Consider the following 22723-nt stretch of genomic DNA (forward strand, 5'->3'; position numbering starts at 1 on the left):
ACCAACATAACATTTTCCATCACAGTGTAATATCTGAAAATGTAGCTAGCTAGACTATTTTACCCGTATACATGGCTGGATGCTTCTCCCTCTCTGTCACAGATGTCATGGTTGCCCTTAGTTTGAAGATGTAATCCGGAGACAGGTGTTTTATACAACAGCCTTCTGTGTGTTCTCTTTTCGACTCCCTCTGCATATATGCAATCAAATGGCAGAATTTTCTTCATCTCCTTAGCTATCATACTCTTATTCCACCAGAGAGCAACACTTTTGCTTTTTGCAATTCTATACGTGATATTGTTCAAAAAAGCCGCGTTAGAAAGGATTACCTACACATACTGACCAGCTCATGTTTTAGACAGAAGTGTGCTACATTGCAGAACAATTATTTTGGCCACATGAAACCAGTTGCGTCTGGTTTGAGTAGTGAGTCACTGTGCCAAAATGGCTAAACAGATTTCCAATCCTGACATCTTAAAATGACCTTAGCAATCAGGGCTTTCAGTAAAAAAAATGAAATAAGACACAGACAGGTGAAGAAACGTCAAACTTATTTTCCCATTCACTTTTCCTTTTGTATATGATGAGCTAGCTAAATGGCGCATGTGGAGGATGCATACAAGTTAATGTGGATGGAGAAGGAAATGCATTGCTTTACAATGACCCTTTCCATGCAAATGCTTTTGGTGACTTGACCTACATCGCAAACTACGAATATGTCCATAGCGCATGATTTATGGCCTGAATTGTCAGTGACTGACATAAAAAGAGAGAGAGAGAAACTGAACCAAATTTCGAAATCGCTCCTTGTGTATTCTGCTATCCTAATGCTCAACAGTAAGTTGAGACCCTGACTGAGTTCCTAGATGCCGACATCCCGACTGGGGTGGGGGGATATTGATCCACGTGCCTACATTTAGAGCTTGGACCCAAACACATTGACCTTAGAGAAGTGTTTGCTACACAGGATATACACACTTTTGTTTCTAGCCCAGCACTAACACACCTTTACTAATTTCTGAAATGATTGCTTATGGGTACACTCGTGTGTGTAAAATATTACTGTTTTCTGATTTTTTATTCATGGATGTTTTGGGAGGTAAAACACTATACATCCATTGTTTAGCTCAAATTGAATATTTGTATCCTGTATATTTGACTGTGGGATATGTGGTTATCTCACCTAGTGCATTCAGAAGGTATGCAGACCCCTTGACTTTTTCCACATTTTGTTACGTTACAGCCTTATTCTAAAATGGATTAAATTGTTTTCCCCCTCATCAATCTACACACAATACCCTATAATGACAAAGCAAAAACAGGTTTAACAAAATATGACATTTCCATAAGTATTCAGACCCTTTACTCAATACTTTGTTGAAGCGCCTTTGGCAGCAGTGATTACAGCCTCGAGTCTTCTTGGGTATGACGCTACAAGCATGAAACACCTGTATTTGGGGAGGTTCTCACATTCTTCTCTGCAGATCCTCTCAAGCTCAAGGTTGGATGGGGAGTGTCGCTGCACAGCTATTTTCAGGTCTCTCCAGAGCTGTTCGATCAGGTTCAAGTCCGGGCTCTGGCTGGACCACTCAAAGACATTCAGCCACTCCTGCATTGTCTTGGCTGTGGGATTTGGGTTGCTGTCCTGTTGGAAGGTGAACCTTCGCCCCAGTCTGAGGTCCTGAGCGCCCTGGATCAGGTTTTCATCAAGGATCTCTCTGTACTTTGCTCCGTTGATCTTTCCCTCAATCCTGACTAGTCTCCCAGTCCCTGCCGCTGAAAAACATCCTCACAGCATGATGCTGCCACCACCATGCTTCACCGTATGGATGGTGCCAGGTTTCCTCCAGACATGACGCTTGGCATTGAGGCCAAATAATTCAATCTTGGTTTCATCAGACCAGAGAATCTTGTTTCTCATGGTCTGAGAGTCTTTAGGTGCCTTTTGGCAAACTCCAAGCGGGCTGTCATGTGCCTTTTACCACTCTACCATAAAGGCCTGATTGGTGGAGTGCTGCAGAGATGGTTGTCCTTCTGGAAGGTTCTCCCATCTCCACAGAGGAACTCTGGAGCAAAGGAACTCTGCCCTCTCCAGCGATTGCTCAGTTTGGCCGGGCGGCCAGCTCTAGGAAGAGTCTTGGTGGTTCCAAACTTCTTCCATTTGTGAATGATGAGGGCCACTGAGTTCTTGGGGACCTTCAATGCTGCAGAATTGTTTTGGTACCGTTCTCCAGATCAGTGCTTCGACACAATCCTGTCTCGGAAATCAACGGACAATTCCTTCGACCTCATGGCTTGGTTTTTGCTCTGACAAGCACTGTCAACTGTGGGACCTTATATAGACAGGTGTGTGCCTTTCCAAATAATGTCCAATCAATTGAATTTACCACAGGTGGACTCCAATCAAGTTGTAGAAACATTTTAAGGATGATCAATGGAAACAGGATGCACCTGAGCTCAATTTTGAGTCTCATAGCAAAGGGTCTGAATACTTATGTTAATAAGGTATTGCTGTTTTTTTATTTTTAATACATTTGCAAACATTTCTAAAAACCTGTTTTCACTTTGTCATTATGGGCTATTGGGTGTAGATTGATAAGGGGAAAAAATTATGTTATTAATTTTAAAATAAGGCTGTAACGTAATGGAATGTGGAAAAAGTCAAGGGGTCTGAATACTTTCCGAATGCACTGTATCTTAAGATGAATGTGCTAACTGTAAGTTGTTCTGTATAGGAGCATCTGCTAAATGACTAAAATGTAAAATGTGAATGTTTTAAATAAAGATCTCATATTAATGTATAATAATGTATAATACGTTGTTTTTAAAAATATATATTGATGTCACAAATGGATCATTTGTAGTTCTTCATTAAAAATGTAGTTATTTGTTACATTTGACTGTGCCGGGGCGGCAGGTAGCTTAGTGGTTAAGAGCGTTGTGCCAGTAACCGTAATGTCGCTAGTTCTAATCCCCGAGCCGACTAGGTGAAAAATCTGTCGATGTGCCCTTGAGCAAGGCACTTAACCCTAATTGCTCCTGTAAGTTGCTCTGGATAAGAACGTCTGCTAAATGACAAAAATGTTTAATGTAAAACCTACCAGTACTAGCTATTTCTCTGAGAGTTAGGCAGATATATAGCAATTTGCAAAAAAACATGATAATTTGTCTCTCTGAAATGAAACCATCAAGCGATAGATTTTTTTTAAACACGTCTGTCATTGAACAAGTCCATGCCATGATTAGATCGGTGAAAAAAACCTCTAATCTCTTTCACAAGTTTTTTAAATAATAAAAGCGAATTTACCAACATTTCTGAAAATGGATATATAGCGTTTGGAAAGAAAATCTTCAATTGTAGTGACCAGGTCAGTCTCAAATGGTAAGCTTCCGTGACCTCCGACTTCAGTGTTCTATAAAGCCTTGGTAGACCTTTTCACAAACAGTGATCTTCCATTCTTTATACATTTTTCTCTTTTATATTAATTTTTTATTTTTTTAATTTTTTTTGGGGGGAATGGATCAGCTTAATATTGCAGATAGATTGTATCTTCTATCAATGTAATTGTCTGCATCACTTCCAATCCCCCATGTTTTTTATTTTTATATATATACTCCCCTTTATTACTTTTCAACCCCACCATCCTTTCCCTACTTGGAGTAAATTAGTGAACAACAATGCCCAGGCCTCTACTTCCGGTCTTCCATTATTACCTTGAAGCCTTCCTTCGCGTAGAAACTATAGGGTCACTGTCTTCGACCCCTTCATCCCCACAATCCCACCTCTTGGAGCCCACTCTCGGTCCTCTCCATGTCCCACTGAGTGTTCCCTGCCCTCTGGACCCTCTTCTTCCTCCTCATCCTCTTCCTCCTTTGCTATGTTGCTCTCCTCCTCTGCCTTCCCATGCCCATGGCCTCCCTCTTGTGAAGTTCTCATCCTACCCCTCACCCTTGGCATGTCCTTAGTGTCCATTGATAGCCCCGCTAGTCTCCCTTCTTCTTCCTCCTCCTTCCTCTCCTTCTCTTCCTCATGATCATTGTCGCGTCCTCTATGGCTAGTCCCAGCCTTTTCTCCCAGCTGGAAGAGGGAGGAGGAGTGGGGGAGTGGTGGGGGGCGGGGGGTGGTGGTGCAGGTGGTGGTGGGGCAGGTGGGGGCGCGTCCTTCATACACCACGAACGGAAGTTGCAGGTAGTGACCTGCCGCTGCCGCGTAGAAGCAGCAGCAAGTCTGGACGCACTCTGGCCGGAGTTCTCCACAGACTAGCCGGAAGTGCTTGCAGATGGGAGGTCCCTGCGAAGTCAAACAGGGCGGCCTCGGGGGCCCCTCATGGAGAGCTTGGGCAGAGGCGCCAGGAGGGAAGATACAGGGCAACCCGGGGTTCCCCAGCCCCGGGGGTAAGCACCAGTTGCGCTGGAGCAGAATCTCTGCACGGAGGCGGCACAAAAGGTTGTTGACTAGGACGGAGCGTCGCAAGAAGGTTTCGGGGTCTTCGATGAAGCGCATCTTCTCCAAGGAGAGGCGGAGCACGTCGGGCGCGCTCCTCCAGTGACGGCACCACCTACAGGACAATGGGGAGGGGAGAACGACTTAGACCAGGGCCCGTATTCACAAAGCGTCTAGAATCATGTTCCCCCATGTGTTATTCATTATTATCTAAAAGGCCAAACTGATCGTAGATAAGCATTCTACTCTGAGACACTTTATGAATACAGGCCCTGACTGACAGCTATGGGGGTAATGCTCTGTGAGCGTCTTAATTGTCTTGAGCAGATTTCCCAGTGATTTGCATTGTTTTGTTTTCAAAAAGTTGTTGAGAGCAACTAAAACTATTTTTGAAAGCGTAAGTACTTCATACCTTTTTAATGTGTAATTATGTAATGTACAGTAAATGTGTCATTATGTAAGTGTATGGATTCTCACCATCTGGCAGTAACTCCTGAAACTGAGGTGAGGGTCCTCATCCTCCACATTCTTCCTTTTGAAGTATGCAATCCTCAACATGGTCACATGATTGGGCACTCTCCTCCAGGCCTCTGGTGAGGACCAAAAAACAACAAAACTAAATTAAATAATTATTCAAAACTGAAAAACAAAATGTCCTTCATACTAACATGCATACCAACAGTAGCCTAGATTAAGTAGCAGTAGCCTACAGTTAGAAAGGTGTAAGGTTGCTGGTTCAAGCCCCGGGCTGGGCAACACGAAAATGGAACTAAACTGGCAGCAGGAAGGCTGCTGGTCTGTGATCCCATGTACCATCTCCTGCAGTTGTGCCCTTGAGTAAGGCACTTAACCCCCCACAATTGCTCTCCATCCAGCTACACTGCTGCTGACTCTATGCTTCTCACCGTGTGAGTTGGGACACTGGGGGTGTTGGGAAAGGCAAAAGACACATTTTCGTTTTAACCAATGGACAATAAAGTTGTACGCCATCGGGCCCCATCCAGAGCGGCCAACACCACCCTGAACCATTGGGCCCCCTTCCAGAGAGGCCAGCTCCACCCAACACCACCAGGCCCCTTCCAGAGAGGCAAGCTCCACCCTACACCTTCAGGCCCCTTCCAGAGAGGCCAGCTCCCCCTACAACAACGGGACCCTTCCAGAATGGACAGCACCCCCACCAACCCACTACCCCATGCTAACAGGACACCCCAATCAAAATATACCAACAGTCCAGCAAGACAGCTATGCAGAAGTGGCATGAAGAATTGAGCACCCTGCTGCAGCCGACATTGGGCAAAAAGGGTATCGGGATATATTTATCTATATATTTCCGGATATCTGCATTTTATTAGAAATAAGGAGTAGACATGCTCCAGACACGCATGTCCTTTATTTCATATATGGAGCTAGGATATTCTCCATAATGGGACAGTTTCTACATGCAGCCAATCTGGACCTCAGAAATCTCCCTGCTACAATATGAGTCCAGGGAGATATCTGGAGTGAAATACGTTCAAGACACGCTCCTGATGCATTTGCACCCACCTACATATTTTTTGAATATTCCAACTCCAGAAAGGGTATGTTTCAACATGCTGATATATCTAAGGCTTTATACTTAGGCATGAAACGAATCGACATATTTTCCGAAATATATATTATCTGTAGTATACACAATACGTTTTCTGTAAAAATACAAACGTAGGACAATTTAGTAGAAACTGTCCCTCGCAGTCCAGACTGTCACGGTTTCGGCCGAGGCTGCTCCTCCTCCTGGTTCGGGCAGGCTTCGGCGGTCGTCGGTCCCCGGAGTACTAGCTGCCACCGATCTATGTTTCATGTTCGTTTGGTTTTGTCTTGATGTTGTACACCTGTGTCTAGTTAGTCCTCGTTAGTGTCCTATTTAGTTCTCGTTGTGTGTGTCTGTGTTTGTGTGTGATTGCGCTTCTGTTTTGGTGTTTGAGCTACGTACTTCCCTCCAGTGTTTGGAGAGGTTTTCGCACATGTTAGTGCGCCGTTTGTTTGACGCCTGTGTGCTGCGTTATTTCGCCTCCGGGCTTATAGTGCTCATTTACTACGTGAATATTTCACTAAAGTCTTTTGGACTGAGCTTCTGCGTCCTGCGCTTGATTCCTGCACCACACCCACCTTCAGCACCCCATGACAGAATCACACACCAATTGAATGGAATCAGCAGGGATCAACAGTCACGCCTGAGTCGCTCGAGGAGCATGTCCGCGTCCCAGGATGACCAGAATCGACAACTGGGGACCGCTCTACAGGACGTCATCAACACCCTGCACCGATGGGAGGCCAGAGGGTACCCACACCTCCACCTGCCCTGCCAACCCCATCGGCCGGTCCACCAGTTCCAGGTCCGGAACCCAGGGGGATTCGGCTCTCGCTCCCAGGGCGTATGACGGAACAGCTGCCGGGTGTCAGGGTTCCTCCTGCAGGTGGAGCTCTACCTGGCCACTGTACACCCGGTGCCCTCGGGACACGAGGCGTTTCGCCCTCATCTCCTGTCTCACGGGCAAGGCGTTGGAATGGGCCAACGCGAGTGGGAGGAAGATGGACGCCACCACCATCTCCTACGCAGAGTTCTCCCGTCGCTTCAAGGCCGTGTTCGACCATCCACCTGAGGGCAAAGCACGGGGAGCGTCTAGTCCACCTGAGACAGGGGGAGGAGGAGCGCACAGGCGTTGCGCTGGAGTTCCGGACTCTAGGCGGACGCAGGGTGGAATGAACGGGCCCTCATCGACCATTTTCGATGCTTAGCCTACGGGAGGACGTTCAACGTGAGTTGGCCTGCAGGGATACCATTCTCACCTTCGACCAGTCGGTCGATATGTCCATCCGTCTGGACACCCTGCTGGCCACCCGTGGACGTCCCAAGGGGGTCCGTCATTCCGCCTCCGGCCTCCGAGCCGAGCCCTATGGAGCTCGGGGTGCCGGCGCCAGAGAAAGGAGGAGGAGGAGCCCGAGGGGGCCTGTCTCCTGCACCAAGTGCGGTCGTGGAGGGGCACACCGCGGCCAGGTGCTGGGAGGGTTCTCCGGGGAGAAGACAACAGGCCACGCACTGGGAGCCCTCCCAGGTGAGTAGACGCCCCACTTACCCAGAGCTCTCTGTTGCGCACTTTTTGTATACCTGTTTGTTTTCCACAGGTTGCACCTCATTCCCAGCATAAGGCGCTAGTAGATTCAGGCGCAGCTGGGAATTTTGTTGATCGGAAGTTTTGTTTAGATTTAGGGATCCCTCTCCTACCTGTTGACAAACCTTTTCCCGTTCATGCCTTAGATAGCCGCCCGTTGGGGTCGGGGTTGATTAGGGAGATCACAGCGCCACTTAGGATGTGTGCGCAGGGGGTCATGAAGAGACTATACAGCTGTATCTGATCGACTCTCCTGCATACCCAGTGGTGCTGGGAATTCCCTGGTTAGCACCCATAACCCTGCTATTTCGTGGCAACAGAGGGCTCTCGATGGGTGGTCTGCTCAGGTGCAAGGGGCGATGTCTGGGTGTTTCCGTGGGGGCGACTTCGGTGGAAAGTCCAAACCAAGTGCCCGCACTGCACATTCCGCCTGAATATGGGGATTTAGCTCTCGTGTTTAGTAAAACTAGGCGACGCAGTTGCCTCCTCATAGACAGGGGGATTGTGCGATTGATCTCCAGGCAGGAGCAGCGCTCCCACGGAGCCACGTGTATCCTTTGTCTCAAGAGGAGAGAAAAGCTATGGAGACTTACATAGCCGAATCTTTGAGACAGGGATACATTCGGCCCTCCACTTCTCCCGCCTCCTCAAGCTTCTTTTTTGTGAAGAAAAATGATGGAGGGTTGCGCCCGTGCATTGATTACCGTGGTCTCAATCAGATTACTGTGAAATACAGTTATCCACTCCCTCTGATTGCGACCATGGCGGAGTCATTGCATGGAGCGCGGTTTTTCACAAATCTGGATCTCAGGAGCGCGTATAACGTGCGCATTAGGGAGGGCGACGAATGGAAAACAGCGTTTAGTACCACGTCAGGTCATTTCGAGTATCTCGTCATGCCATATGGGTTGATGAATGCTCCATCAGTCTTCCAATCCTTCGTAGATGACATTTTCCGGGATATGCAGGGACAAGGGGGTGGTCGTGGTACATTGATGACATTCTGGTGTACTCGTCTACCCGAGGCGAGCATATAACCCTGGTGCGTCGTGTATTGAGGAGGCTGTTGGAGCACGACCTATATGTCAAGGCAGAGAAATGTCTGTTTTTCCAGGAGTCGGTTCTCCTTTTTGGGTTATCGGTTGTCCGCGTCAGGGGTGAAAATGGAGGTGGATCGTGTGTCTGCCGTGCGTAATTGGCAAACCCCATTCACTGTCAAAAAGGTGCAGCAGTTCTTGGGCTTTGCAAATTACTACGGAGGTTTATCCGGGGTTTTGGACGGTGGCAGCTCCCCATACGTCCCCCTGCAGTGGTCAGCTGATGCGGACAGGGCCTTTAGGAGACTGAAGGACCTGTTTACGTCGGCTCCGGTGCTGCGCATCCGGATCCGCATTACCCTTTCAGGTTGAGGTGGACGCGTCTGAGGCTGGTATAGGGGGCGTTCTCTCTCACGGTCCGGCCACGCCACCTAAACTCCGCCCCTGTGCTTTTTACTCAAAAAAGCTCAGCCCGGCGAGTGTAATTATGGCGTCGGGGACAGGGAGCTGTTAGCTGTAGTTCAGGCCCTTAAGGTGTGGAGGCATTGGCTTGAGGGGGCTCAACACCCTTTCCTCATTTTGACTGACCATCGGAACCTGGAGTACATCCGGGCAGCGGGAGACTGAACCCTCGCCAGGCTCGATGGAGTATGTTTCTCACCAGGTTCGTATTTAAAATCACGTACATCCCTGGGTCCCCAGAATGGTAAGGCAGATGCGCTGTCCCGGCGGTATGACACGGAGGAGAGGTCCGTTGAGCCTACTCCCATACTACCGGAGTCTTGTCTTGTGGCACCGGTGGTGTGGGAGGTCGATGCCGAAATCGAGCGGCGTTGCGTGCGCACCGACCTCAGCCCTCCACAGTGTCCTGAGGGTCGGAAGTACGTTCCGCTCGAGATTCGGGATCGACTCATTTACTGGGCTCTACGTCACCCTCCTCTGGACATCCGGGTATTGGCCGGACAGTGCATTGTCTTAGCACTAAATACTGGTGGCCCACGTTAGCCAGGGATGTGAGGGTTTATGTCTCCTCCTGCTCGGTGTGCGCCCAGTGTAAGGCGCCCAGACACCTGCCCAGGGTAAGTTACAACCCCTGCCCGTTCCACAATGACCATGGTCCCACCTCTCGGTGGATTTCGTGACAGACCTTCCCCTCTCTCAGGGGAATACCACCATCCTGGTGGGTTGTGGACCAGTTCTCTAAGGCCTGTCGTCTTCTCCCTATGTCGGGTCTGCCTACTGCCCTACAAACCGCAGAGGTCCTATTTACCCACGTCTTCCGGCGTTACGGGGTACCCGAGGATATAGTGTCTGATCGAGGCCCCCCAGTTTACCTCCCGAGTATGGAGAGCGTTCATGGAGCGTTGGGGGGTCTCGGTTAGCCCTACCTCAGGGTACCACCCGGAGAGTAACGGGCAGGTAGAACGTGTCAACCAGGATGTGGGTAGGTTTCTGAGGTCGTATTGCCAGGACCGGCCTGAGGAGTGGGCTCGGTACATTCCCTGGGCCGAGATGGCCCAGAACTCTCTCCCGCCACTCCTCTACCAACCTAACCCCCTTCCAATGTGTGTTAGGTTACCAGCCGGTTCTATAGCACCTTGGCAGCAGAGCCAGATCGAGGCCCCTGCGGTGGATGATTGGATGAGGCACTCGGAGGAGACATGGAACGCTGCCCACGTCCACCTGCAGCGGGCCATCCGTCGTCACAAGGCGGCGCCGATCTCCACCGCAGTGAGGGGCCGGTGTACGCACCCGGAGATCGAGTCTGGCTCTCTACCAGAAACCTACCCCTCCGCCTGCCCTGCCGGAACCTGAGAAGATTGAACGAGGTGTGTTATAGGTTACATCTACCTGTTGAATATAAGAATATTAACCCCTCGTTCCATGTGTCTCTTCTCAGGCCGGTGGTAGCTGGTCCACTCCAGGAAGGTGAGATAGGAGAGACTCCTCCGCCCCACTGGACATCGAGGGGGCTCCGCGTACACCGTTCGGTCCATCTTGGACTCAAGACGCCGGATGGGGGTCTCCAGTATCTCGTGGAGTGGGAGGGGTACGGCCCGGAGGAGCGGTGCTGGGTGCCACGGAGGGACATCCTAGATCCATCTCTCCTGTCGGAGTTCCACGGGACCATCCCGCGCGCCCTGCTCCGCGTCCTCCTGGTCGTCCCCGAGGCCGGGGTCGGCGCACGGCTCGGGGGTACTGTCACGGTTTCGGCCGAGGCTGCTCCTCCTCCTGGTTCGGGCAGGCTTCGGCGGTCGTCGTCCCCGGAGTACTAGCTGCCACCGATCTATGTTTCATGTTCGTTTGGTTTTGTCTTGATGTTGTACACATGTGTCTAGTTAGTCCTCGTTAGTGTCCTATTTAGTTCTCGTTGTGTGTGTCTGTGTTTGTGTGTGATTGCTCTTCTGTTTTGGTGTTTGAGCTACGTACTTCCCTCCAGTGTTTGGAGAGGTTTTCGCACATGTTAGTGCGGCGTTTGTTTGACGCCTGTGTGCGCCGTTATTTCGCCTCCGGGCTTATAGTGCTCATTTACTACGTGAATATTTCACTAAAGTCTTTTGGACTGAGCTTCTGCGTCCTGCGCTTGATTCCTGCACCACACCCACCTTCAGCACCCCATGACACAGACCCAACGTGATGGTAGTGTTGGTCTGTGATCCAAACTGTCAATGTATAAATCATGAATAACAATTGTGTCGATATTGTAAGAAAGGATTGTCATTTCACATAACCGTACCACAATGTAGCTACTCTACCTGCTTCATTCATGATGAGAAAACGAACTGGAACAAGCTAGCTAGCTAGCTAGCCAAGGTGATCGTTAGCTAGCTAGCTAAGTTAGTTAGCTAGCCTATATTAACCAGTAATACAAAATACACCTACATTTTTTTAAACATTAGCTGTCACCTTGAGGCTTGATATGGGGTAAAAATGTTTTTCCCTGAATGGAAGGCAATTTTGTTATTTGTTAGCTACCTAGGCTACCAGTTAGCTTTTACCCCCCTATCAAGCAAAGTGAATAAAAAAATCATAGCTAGTGTCTGAAATAATTATATGGATTTTATATTTGTGAAATTATTGAGCATGTCCTCAAAACTCAAATAATCATCATAAAATGTCCTTATTTAGCATATCAAAAGTATATGAAGATACTGAAAAGATGGCGCCGACAGAGACGGCGGCCTCGTGACTAGCTCTTAGGACACTTTGCAGTATTTAGTTTTTTATGTATTATTTTTGTACATTATTAGCTCAGGAAATATTTTGTGTCATTACATACAGCCGGGAAGAACTATTAGATATCAGAGTGACGGTAACTCACCAGAACTACCAGCATTACGACCAGGAATACGACTTCCCGAAGCAGATCCTTTGTTCGCTCTCCCCAGAGCAACTGAACTAATTCCAGAGGCCGACCCAAAAATAATTTTGACGAATACACTGATATGGTAACTGAGTATATCAGGAAGTGAATAGGAGATGTCATATCCACTGTGAATATTAAAACCTACCCTAACCAGAAACCATGGATAGATGGCAGCATTCACGTGAAACTGAAAGTGCTAACCACCACATTTAACCACTGCAAGGTGACTAGGAATTTGGCAGAATACAAACAGTGTAGTTATTCACTCCGCAAGGCAATCAAACAAGCAACACGTCAGTCGCAATTAAACGGCTCAGAAACGAGACGTAAATGGCAGGGTCTACAGACAATCACAGACTACAAAAGGAAAAGCAGCCACGTCGCAGAGACCGACGTTTTGCTTCCCAGACAAGCTAAACACCTTCTTCGCCCGCTTTGAGGATAACACAGTGCCACCGACGTGGCCCACTACCAAGGACTATGGGCTCTCCTTCTCCGTGGCCGACGTGAGTTAAACATTGTGTTAAATGCCCAGACAGCATCCCTATTCGCGTCCTCTGGCTGGTGTGTTTACGGACATATTCAATCTCTCCCTATCCCAGTCTCCCCACATGCTTCAAGATGGCCACAATTGTTCCTGTAACCAAGAAAGCAAAGGTAACTGAACTAAACGACTATCACCCCGTAGCACTCACCTCTGCCATCATGAAGTGCTTTGAGAGACTAGTCAAGGATCATATCACCTCTACCTTACCTGCCACTCTGGACCCACTTCAATTTGCTTACCGCCCCAATAGATCCACAGACAATGCAATCGCCATCACTCTGCACACTGCCCTATCCCATCTGGACAAGAGAAATACCTTGGCGAAAACCAAACTCTGCATTCCACAGTAAGAACATCATACCAAAGGTCAAGCATGGTGGTGGTGGTGTGATGGTTTGGGGATGCTTTGCTGCCTCAGGACCTGGACGACTTGCCTTAATAGAAGGAACCATGAATTCTGCTCGGTATCAGAGAATTCTACAGGAGAATGTCAGACCATCCGTCTGTGAGCTGAAGCTGAAGCACAGCTGGGTCATGCAGCAAGACAATGATCCAAAACACACAATCAAGTCTACATGAAAATTGCTAAAAAGCAACAAATTGGAAGTTTTGGAATGGCCTAGTCAAAGTCAGACCTAATCCCAATTGAGATGTTGTGGCAGGACTTGAAATGAGCAGTTCATGCTTGAAAACCCACATGTTACTGAGTTAAAGCAGTTCTGAATGGAAGAGTGGGTCAGCCTACGCTACCCTCCAGTCCCTCGACTTCTTGGCGCTGACGAAAACATGGATTACCACTGAAAACACTGCTACTCCTACTGTCTCTCTCCTCGTCTGACCATGTGTTCTCGCATACCCGAGAGCATCTGGTCAGCGGGGGTGGTGGCACAGGGATCCTCATCTCTCCCAAATGGACATTCTCTATTTTTCCCCTGACCCATCTGTCTATCTCCTCATTTGAATTCCATGCTGTCACTGTCACTAGCCCATTTAAGCTTAATATCATTGTCGTCTATCCAGGTTCCTTTGGAGAGTTCATCAATGAGCTTGACGCCTTGATAAGTTCCTTTCCTGAGGATGGCTCACCCCTCACAGTTCTGGGGGACTTCAACCTCCCTACGTCTACCTTTGACTCATTTCTCTCTGCCTCCTTCTTTCCACTCCTCTCCTCTTTTGACCTCACCCTCTTACCATCCCCCCCTACTCACAAGGCAGGCAATACGCTTGACCTCATCTTTACTAGATGCTGTTCTTCTACTAATCTCACTGCAACTCCCCTCCATGTCTCCTTTTCTCTCTCGCTCTCCTCCAACACTACTCACTCTGCCCCTACTCAGATGGTAATGCGCCGTCGCAACCTTCGCTCTCTCTCTCCCTACTCTCTCCTCTTCCATCCTATCATCTCTTCCCTCTGCTCAATCCTTCTCCCTCCAATCTCCTGATTCTGCCTCCTCAACCCTCCTCTCCTCCCCTTTCTGCATCCTTTGACTCTCTATGTCCCCTATCCTCCCGGCCGGCTCGGTCCTCCCCTCCAGCTCCGTGGCTTGATGACTCATTGCGAGCTCACAGAACAGGGGCTCCGGGCAGCCGAGCGGAAATGGTGGAAAACTAGACTCCCTGCGGACCTGGCATGTTTTCACTCCCTCCTCTCTACATTTTCTTCATCTGTTTCTGCTGCTAAGGCCACTTTCTACCACTCTAAATTCCAAGCATCTGCCTCTAACCCTAGGAAGCTCTTTGCCACCTTCTCCTCCCCTGCTGAATCCTCCTCCCCCTCCCCCTCCTCCCTCTCTGTGGATGACTTCGCCAACCATTTTGAAAAGAAGGTTGACGACATCCAATCCTCGTTTGTTAAGTCAAATGACACTGCTGGTCCTGCTCACACTGCCCTACGCAATGCTTTGACTTCTTTCTCCCCTCTCTCTCCAGATCAAATCTTGCGACTTGTGACGGCCGCCGCCCAACAACCTGCCCGCTTGACCCTATCCCCTCCTCTCTTCTCCAGACCATCTCCGGTGACCTTCTCCCTTACCTCACCACGCTGATCAACTCATCCTTGACCGCTGGCTATGTCCCTTCCGTCTTCAAGAGAGCGAGAATTGCACCCCTTCTAAAAAAAAAAACACTCGATCCCTCTGATGTCAACAACTACAGACCAGTATCCCTTCTTTCTTTTCTCTCCAAAACTATTGAGCGTGCCGTCTTTAGCCAACTCTCTTGCTATCTCTCTCAGAATGACCTTCTTGATCCAAACCAGTCAGGTTTCAAGACTGGTAATTCAATTGAGACTGCTCTTCTCTGTGTTACGGAGGCTCTCCGCACTGCTAAAGCTAACTCTCTCTCCTCTGCTCTTGTCCTTCTAGACCTGTCTGCTGCCTTTGATACTGTGAACCATCAGATCCTCCTCTCCACCCTCTCCGAGCTGGGCATCTCTGGCGCGGCTCACTCTTGGATTGCGTCCTTCCTGACCCGTCGCTCCTACCAAGTGGCGTGGCGAGAAGCTGTCTCCGCACCACGTGCTCTCAACACTGGTGTCCCCCAGGGCTCAGTTCTGGGCCCTCTCCTATTCTCGCTATACACCAAGTCACTTGGCTCTGTCATATCCTCACATGGCCTCTCCTATCATTGCTACGCAGAACGACACACAACTAATCTTCTCCTTTCCCCCCTTCTGATAACCAGGTGGCGAATCGCATCTCTGCATGTCTGGCAGACATATCAGTATGGATGACGGATCACCACCTCAAGCTGAACCTTGGCAAGACGGAGCTGCTCTTCCTCCCCCCCAAAAAATTAAATAATAATAATAATAATTGTAAAGTGGTTATCCCACTGGCTATAAGGTGAATGGACCAATAAATGTAAATGTAATGTAAAATTCCTCCACAGCGACGTGAGAGACTGATCAACAACTACAGGAAGCATTTGGTTGGAGACATTGCAGCTAAAGGTGGCACAAACAGTTATTGAGTGTAAGGGGGCAATTACTTTTTCACACAGGGGAATTGGGTGTTGCATAACTTTGTTTATGAAATAAATATGTAATTGTTGTGTTATTTGTTCACTTATGTTCCATTTATCTAATATTAGGTTTTGGTTGAAGATCTGATAACATTCAGTATCACAAATATGCAAAAGTAGAGAAAATTATTCATAGCACTGTATTAGAAATACAACTTATTATCATTATGAGTTCAGTTTTATGTAAACTACACAGTAAAGGGTTAATGTTAGCTCATATAAATATATGTAGTCTCAGAAACAAAGTTCATGATTTTAGTAAACAACTAAAGCAGGAAGCACCAGTGACTCGGTTAATAAAAAAGTGGTCAGATGACGCCCAGATGCTAAGCTACAGGACTGGTTTGCTAGCACAGACTGGAACATGTTCGGGATTCTTCAGATAGCATTGAGGAGTACATCACATCAGTCACTGGCTTCATCAATAAGTGCATCGATGATGTCGTCCCCACAGTGACCGTACGTACATACCCCCAACCAGAAGCGATGGATTACAGGAAACATCCGCACTGAGCTAAAGGGGTAGAGCTGCCGCTTTCAAGGAGCGGGACTCTAACCCAGACGCTTATAAGAAATCCCGCTATATCCTCCGACGAACCATCAAACAGGCAAAGCGTCAATACAGGACTAAGATTGAATCGTACTACACCGGCTCTGACGCTCGTCGGATGTGGCAGGGCTTAAAAACTATTACAGACTACAAAGCGAAGCACAGCCGCGAGCTGCCCAGTGACACAAGACTTCCAGACGAGCTAAACCACTTCTATGCTCGCTTCGAGGCAAGTAACACTGAAGCATGCATGAGAGCACCAGCTGTTCCGGATGACTATGTGATCACGCTCTCCGTAGCCAATGTGAGTAAGACTTTTAAGCAGGTCAACATTCACAAGGCCGCAGGGCCAGACGGATTACCAGGACGTGTACTCCGAGCATGTGCTGACCAACTGGCAAGTGTCTTCACTGACATTTTCAACATGTCCCTGACTGAGTCTGTAATACCAACATGTTTCAAGCAGACCACCATAGTCCCCGTGCCCAAGGACACTAAGATAACCTGCCTAAATGACTACCGAACCCGTAGCACTGACGTCTGTAGCCAAGAAGTGCTTTGAAAGGCTGGTCATGGCTGACATCAACACCATTATCCCAGAAACCCTCGACCCACTCCAATTTGCATACCGCCCCAACAGATCCACAGATGATGCAATCTCTATTGCACTCCACACTGCCCTTTCCCACCTGGACAAGAGGAACACCTACGTGAGAATGCTATTAATTGACTACAACTCAGCATTCAACACCATAGTGCCCTCAAAGCTCATCACTAAGCTAAGGATCCTGGGACTAAACACCTCCCTCTGCAACTGGATCCTGGACTTCCTGACGGGCCGGACCACCATCTAATTGGCATCCATATAACTGTTACAGAATTTCCACGTGGACAGGGATATTGGAAATTTTATCAAATCCTATTGGATGACAATTTATTCTTAACTAAGACAGAATAATTCATAATTTACTTTTTTCTGCACAACATAGGTACACTTTTAAATGTACTTTTAGAGGCCACACAGTACTAATCATTAAAACAAAAGCAGTTTAGGTCAAAAAGAGATTACACTAAAAAAGAAATAGAGGAAATAACAGCGCAGGTAGATGGTAATGGAAACTTTACTATAGAGGCACAAAATAGGTTAGAGGGGAAAAAAGAATTGGAGGTACTTATTCAAGAACGATCAAGTGTAATTTATTTAAAAAATCAAACGAATTGGATTGAAAATTATGAAAAATGCACAAAGTTTTTCTTGAATCTTCAACATTGAAATGCTACCAAAAAGAATTTAAAGAAACTCATTACAAATGATGGAGTCATCCATGATTCACCAAATTATATTTTGAAAGAGGAAGCAAAATATTTTAAACACGTTTTCTTTTCAGTGTCCTCCATTTCAACTGAATGATGTTAACTGTAAGGATTTCTTCCCTAATAATTACAGAAAGACTTGGGGAAGGCCAATTTACAGAGGAGGCAATTAAATATTTTTAGTCTGGATAAACACCAGGGCTTGATGGTATACCAGTAGAGGTACCTTTTTTGATGAACTCAAAGAACCATTATTAGCATGTTTTAATTACTTCTATAAAAATAGTAGACTTTTAGGTATTCAACAAGAAGGTCTGATTTCATTGCTAGTGAAACAGGACCCAGGTGGTAAGTATAAAAATCCAGTCCATTTAAAAAACTGGTGGCCTCTTACACTTCAATGTTGTAATGTGAAAATCCTGGCGAAATGCATAGCACATAGAAAAAAACAGTTTTTACCATATATTGTTCATCCTGATCAGACAGGTTTTTTACATGGACGATATATTGGAGATAATATACGACAATTACTTGAAACTATTGAAAATTATGAAACATCAAAGATACCAGGCCTGGTCTTCATAGCAGATTTTGAAAAGGGGAGTTTGATAAAGTTTGACTAGAATTTATATATAAATGCCTGATTACTTTAATTTTGGTGAATCTCTTATGCAATGGGTTAAAGTTATGTACAGCAACCCCAGGTGTAAAATAGTAAATAATGGTTACTTCTCAGAAAGTATTGAGCTTTTAAGAGGAGTAAAACAATGCTGTCCATTGTCTCCATATCTATTTATTATGGCCATTGAAATGCTAGCTATTAAAATTAGATTCAACAAGAACATCAAAGGGTTAGAAATCCAGGGGATAAAAACAAAAGTGTCAATGTATGCTGATAACTCAAGTCTGCAATCTGGATCCCTGCACAGTCTCATTGAAGATCTTGATCAGTTTTCTAGCCTCTCTGGACTAAAACCTAATTATGACAAGTGCACCATATTACGTATTGGATCGTTAAAAGGCTGTGTTTACACTACCTTGTAGTTTACCAATAAAATGGGCGGATGGTGAAGTATACATACTTGGTATTCATATCTCCAAAAATATAAATTAACTTATCACAATCAATTTCAATAGAAAGTTTGCAAAAATAGATAAGATTCTGCAACCATGGAGAGGTAAATACAGTGAGGGAAAAAAGTATTAGATCCCTGCTGATTTTGTACGTTTGCCCACTGACAAAGACATGATCAGTCTATAATTTTAATGGTAGGTTTATTTGAACAGAGAGAGACAGAATAACAACAAAGAAATCCAGAAAAACGCATGTCAAAAATGTTATAAATTGATTTGCATTTTAATGAGGGAAATAAGTATTTGACCCCTCTGCAAAACATGACTTAGTACTTGGTGGCAAAACTCTTGTTGGCAATCACAGAGGTCAGACGTTTCTTGTAGTTGGCCACCAGGTTTGCACACATCTCAGGAGGGATTTTGTCTCACTCCTCTCAGATCTTCTCCAAGTCATTAAGGTTTCGAGGCTGACGTTTGGCAACTCAAACCTTCAGCTCCCTCCACAGATTTTCTATGGGATTAAGGTCTGGAGACTGACTAGGCCACTCCAGGACCTTAATGTGCTTCTTCTTGAGCCACTCCTTTGTTGCCTTGGCCATGTGTTTTGGGTCATTGTCATGCTGGAATACCCATCCACGACTCATTTTCAATGCCCTGGCTGAGGGAAGGAGGTTCTCACCCAAGATTTTACGGTACATGGCCCCGTCCATCGTCCCTTTGATGCGGTGAAGTTGTCCTGTCCCCTTAGAAGAAAAACACCCACAAAGCATAATGTTTCCACCTCCATATTTGACGGTGGGGATGGTGTTCTTGGGGTCATAGGCATTATTCCTCCTTCTCCAAACACTGCGAGTTGAGTTGATGCCAAAGAGCTCGATTTTGGTCTCATCTGACCACAACACTTTCACCCAGTTCTCCTCTGAATCATTCAGATGATCATTGGCAAACTTCAGACGGGCCTGTATATGTGATTTCTTGAGCAGGGGGATCTTGCGGGCTCTGCAGGATTTCAGTCCTTCACGGCGTCACATGATTTTGGACAAATCCATCAAGACAACAACCATGAGAAAGGGTTCAAAATAGGTTTTAAATACACTCGTGAATTTGATTGAATATGTGACTTGTTTCAGGAAACTAGGCGTATTTCGCATGTCACTACTTCACAGGAGTGGCATTTGAATGTAAACATATTTTTTTTTAATAAAAATGCATTTTTTGGCAGAAATGTCTTCTGGAACATGTGAACTTTCATGTGCCTTAATAACAAACTTGTATTCCATCCAAAAATATGAATACAATTGTTACGAGCCTAGTTAGTTTAGCCACTGAAAAAGACAGGAACCTTCCTGCTAGCTATGATTGGCTGAGATAATTGTTGGGCTGGACATTCCGGGAGATGAGTTTGGATTGGTCTGCCTGTAGCATGCTTCTGTCTATAACGTGAGCTGTTCGCATCGTTTTTGAAAGATATAACGTTAGCCATCGAGAAGTACTTTTCTCAACAACATTGATGCCCTGAATTTAACCCGGTGTGACTTGACACAATGCTGGCCAAACAAGATGTAGCTACAAACAAAATGGAGTTAAATGGTTCCAGTCTGCCATGAAGCGTTCAACTATGTATATGGGTAAGAGTCTAGCTACATTTTCAGATATTCTAAGTTTCTAATTTAGTCACAAAGTTGTTTTTATTGCAAGTTAAAGCGTACTGTTAGTTAGCTAGCAAAGCGTTAGCTTGCTGGCTCGCTATCTAACATTACGTGTATGATCTGTGTAGTAATATTATAAGAATCATACATCTATTTGGATTGCTAGTTATAGCCTAAAGTTAGCTAGCTAACATTGAACCTAGTTTGTTTGCTTTAGCTACCTGCAGATTCATACTATAGCTATGACAATGTTTGTATTGGTAGTAGTATGAGTTGGGATTATGCCGGTTCATTGTTTAGCTAGCTAGCTACCTACATGTCTAAACAAAAGACTCCACTTTGGCCTGATTATTACATGATCCATCAAATTAGCCAGGTGTGTCTGGGGTGATTACGACCATATTTTGTATTTCATTAACATGTGTACATGTCTAGACAATAGTGACCCATCCACTTAGCTAGATGTGGCCATCTCAGTGTACCATTTACACCTTCTCTATCATGTGCATGTGACAAATAAACTTGTATTTTATTTGATATAGCATGTGTTTACCAAATGCCCTCACATGTGAATCCCTAATTAGATGGGTGGGGCTAAGGCTTAAGAGGGTGTGAATGATGCTGAATGGGTAAAGACAAAGAAGAGCTCTCCAGTAAGTGTAGCAAAACATTCAAGGGAATTTTTCTCAAAAGTGGGGTTACAAGTTTATCAACTTTCAAAGCAGAAATACTTTCCCATTGTTCCTTAATTGCACTGTATACCATTTTCTGTACCATTTTCTACCATTACTTTTATCCAATGTAAAAAACACTATTTCAAATTTTGCTACATAAGACCAAATTGGTCACATATAGCTGCAGTGCCTTCAGAAAGTATTCACACCCCTTGACTTTTTCCACATTTTGTTGTGTTACAGCCTGAATTTAAAATTTATTAAATTTGTCAAAGTGGAATTATGTTTTTCAAAATTTTTACAAATTAATTCAAAATGAAAAGCTGAAATGTCGAGTGAATAAGTATTCAACCCCTTTGTTATTGCAAGCCTTAATACATTCAGGAGTAAAAATGTGCTTAACAAGTCACATAATAAGTTGCATGGACTCACTCTGTGTGCAATAATGGTGTTTAACATGATTTTTTTATGACTACCTCATCTCTGTACCCCACACATACAATTATCTGTAAGGTCCCTCAGTCGAGCAGTGAATTTCAAACACAGATTCAACAACAAAGACCAGGGAGGTTTTCCAATGCCTCTCAAAGAAGGGGAACCTATTGGTAGACATTGAATATCCCCTTGAGCATGGTGAAGTTATTAATTACACTTTGGATGGTGTATCAAAACACCCAGTCATTACAAAGATAAAGGTGTCCTTCCTAACTCAGTTGCCAGAGAGGAAGGAAACCGCTCAGGATTTCAACATAAGGACTTTAAAACAGTCAAAGCGTTTAATGGCTGGGATAGGAGAAAACTGAGGATGGATTAACAAAATTGTAGTTACTCCACAATACTAACTTAATTGACAGAGTGAAAAGAAGCAAGACTGTACAGAATAAAAATATTCCAAAACAGGCATCCTGTTCGCAACAAGTCACTAAAGTAATACTTCAAAACATGTGGCAAAACAATGAACTTTTTGTCCTGAATAGTGTTACGTTTGGGGCAAATCCAATACAACACATTATTGAGTACCACTCGCCATATGTTCAAGCATAGTGGTGGCTGCATCATGTTATGTGTATGCTTGTAATCACTAAGGACTGGAGAGTTTTTCAGGATACGAAAAAAATGGAATGGAGCTAATCAAAGGCAAAATCTGGGAGATGAATTCACCTTTCAGCAGGCCAAATCTACACTGGAGTTGCTTATCAAGCAGACAGTGAATGTTCCTGAGCGTCCGAGTTACAGTTTTGACTTAAATCTGCTTGGAAATCTATGGCAAGACTTGAAAATGGTTGTCTAGCAATGATCAACAACCAATTTGGGCAACTATTGTACAATACAGGTGTGCGAAGCTCTTAGAGATTTACCCAGAAAGACTGACAGCTGTAATTGCTGCCAAAGATGATTCTTGATTCAGGGGTGTGAATATTTACACTACCAGTCAAAAGTATGTCACACCTACTCATTCAAGGGTTTTTCTTTATTTTTACTATTTTTTACATTGTAGAATAATAGTGAAGATTTTGCAAATTTGCAAATTTTGAATGTGGAATGTTTTTGTTATTGTGAATGGTTAATATTTTAACGGTACGGCGTACCCATTTATTTTACCGCGACGTTGGTATGTTAATGACACACCTACATATTCTAGGGTTTTTCTTTATTTTTACTATTTTCTGCATTGTAGAACATTAGTGAAGACATCAAAACTATGAAATAACACACATGGAATCATGTAGTAACCAAAAAAGTGTTAAACATACCAAAGTATATTTTGTATTTCAGATTCTTCAAAGTAGCCACCCTTTTGCCTTGATGACAGCTAAGCACACTTTTGGCATTCTCTCAACCAGCTTCATGAGGTATTCACCTATTCTGTCTCGAAGGACAACCGGCTAGGCCT

This window comes from Coregonus clupeaformis, unplaced genomic scaffold (assembly GCF_020615455.1).
Source record: "Coregonus clupeaformis isolate EN_2021a unplaced genomic scaffold, ASM2061545v1 scaf0077, whole genome shotgun sequence".
Taxonomy (NCBI): Eukaryota; Metazoa; Chordata; class Actinopteri; order Salmoniformes; family Salmonidae; genus Coregonus; species Coregonus clupeaformis.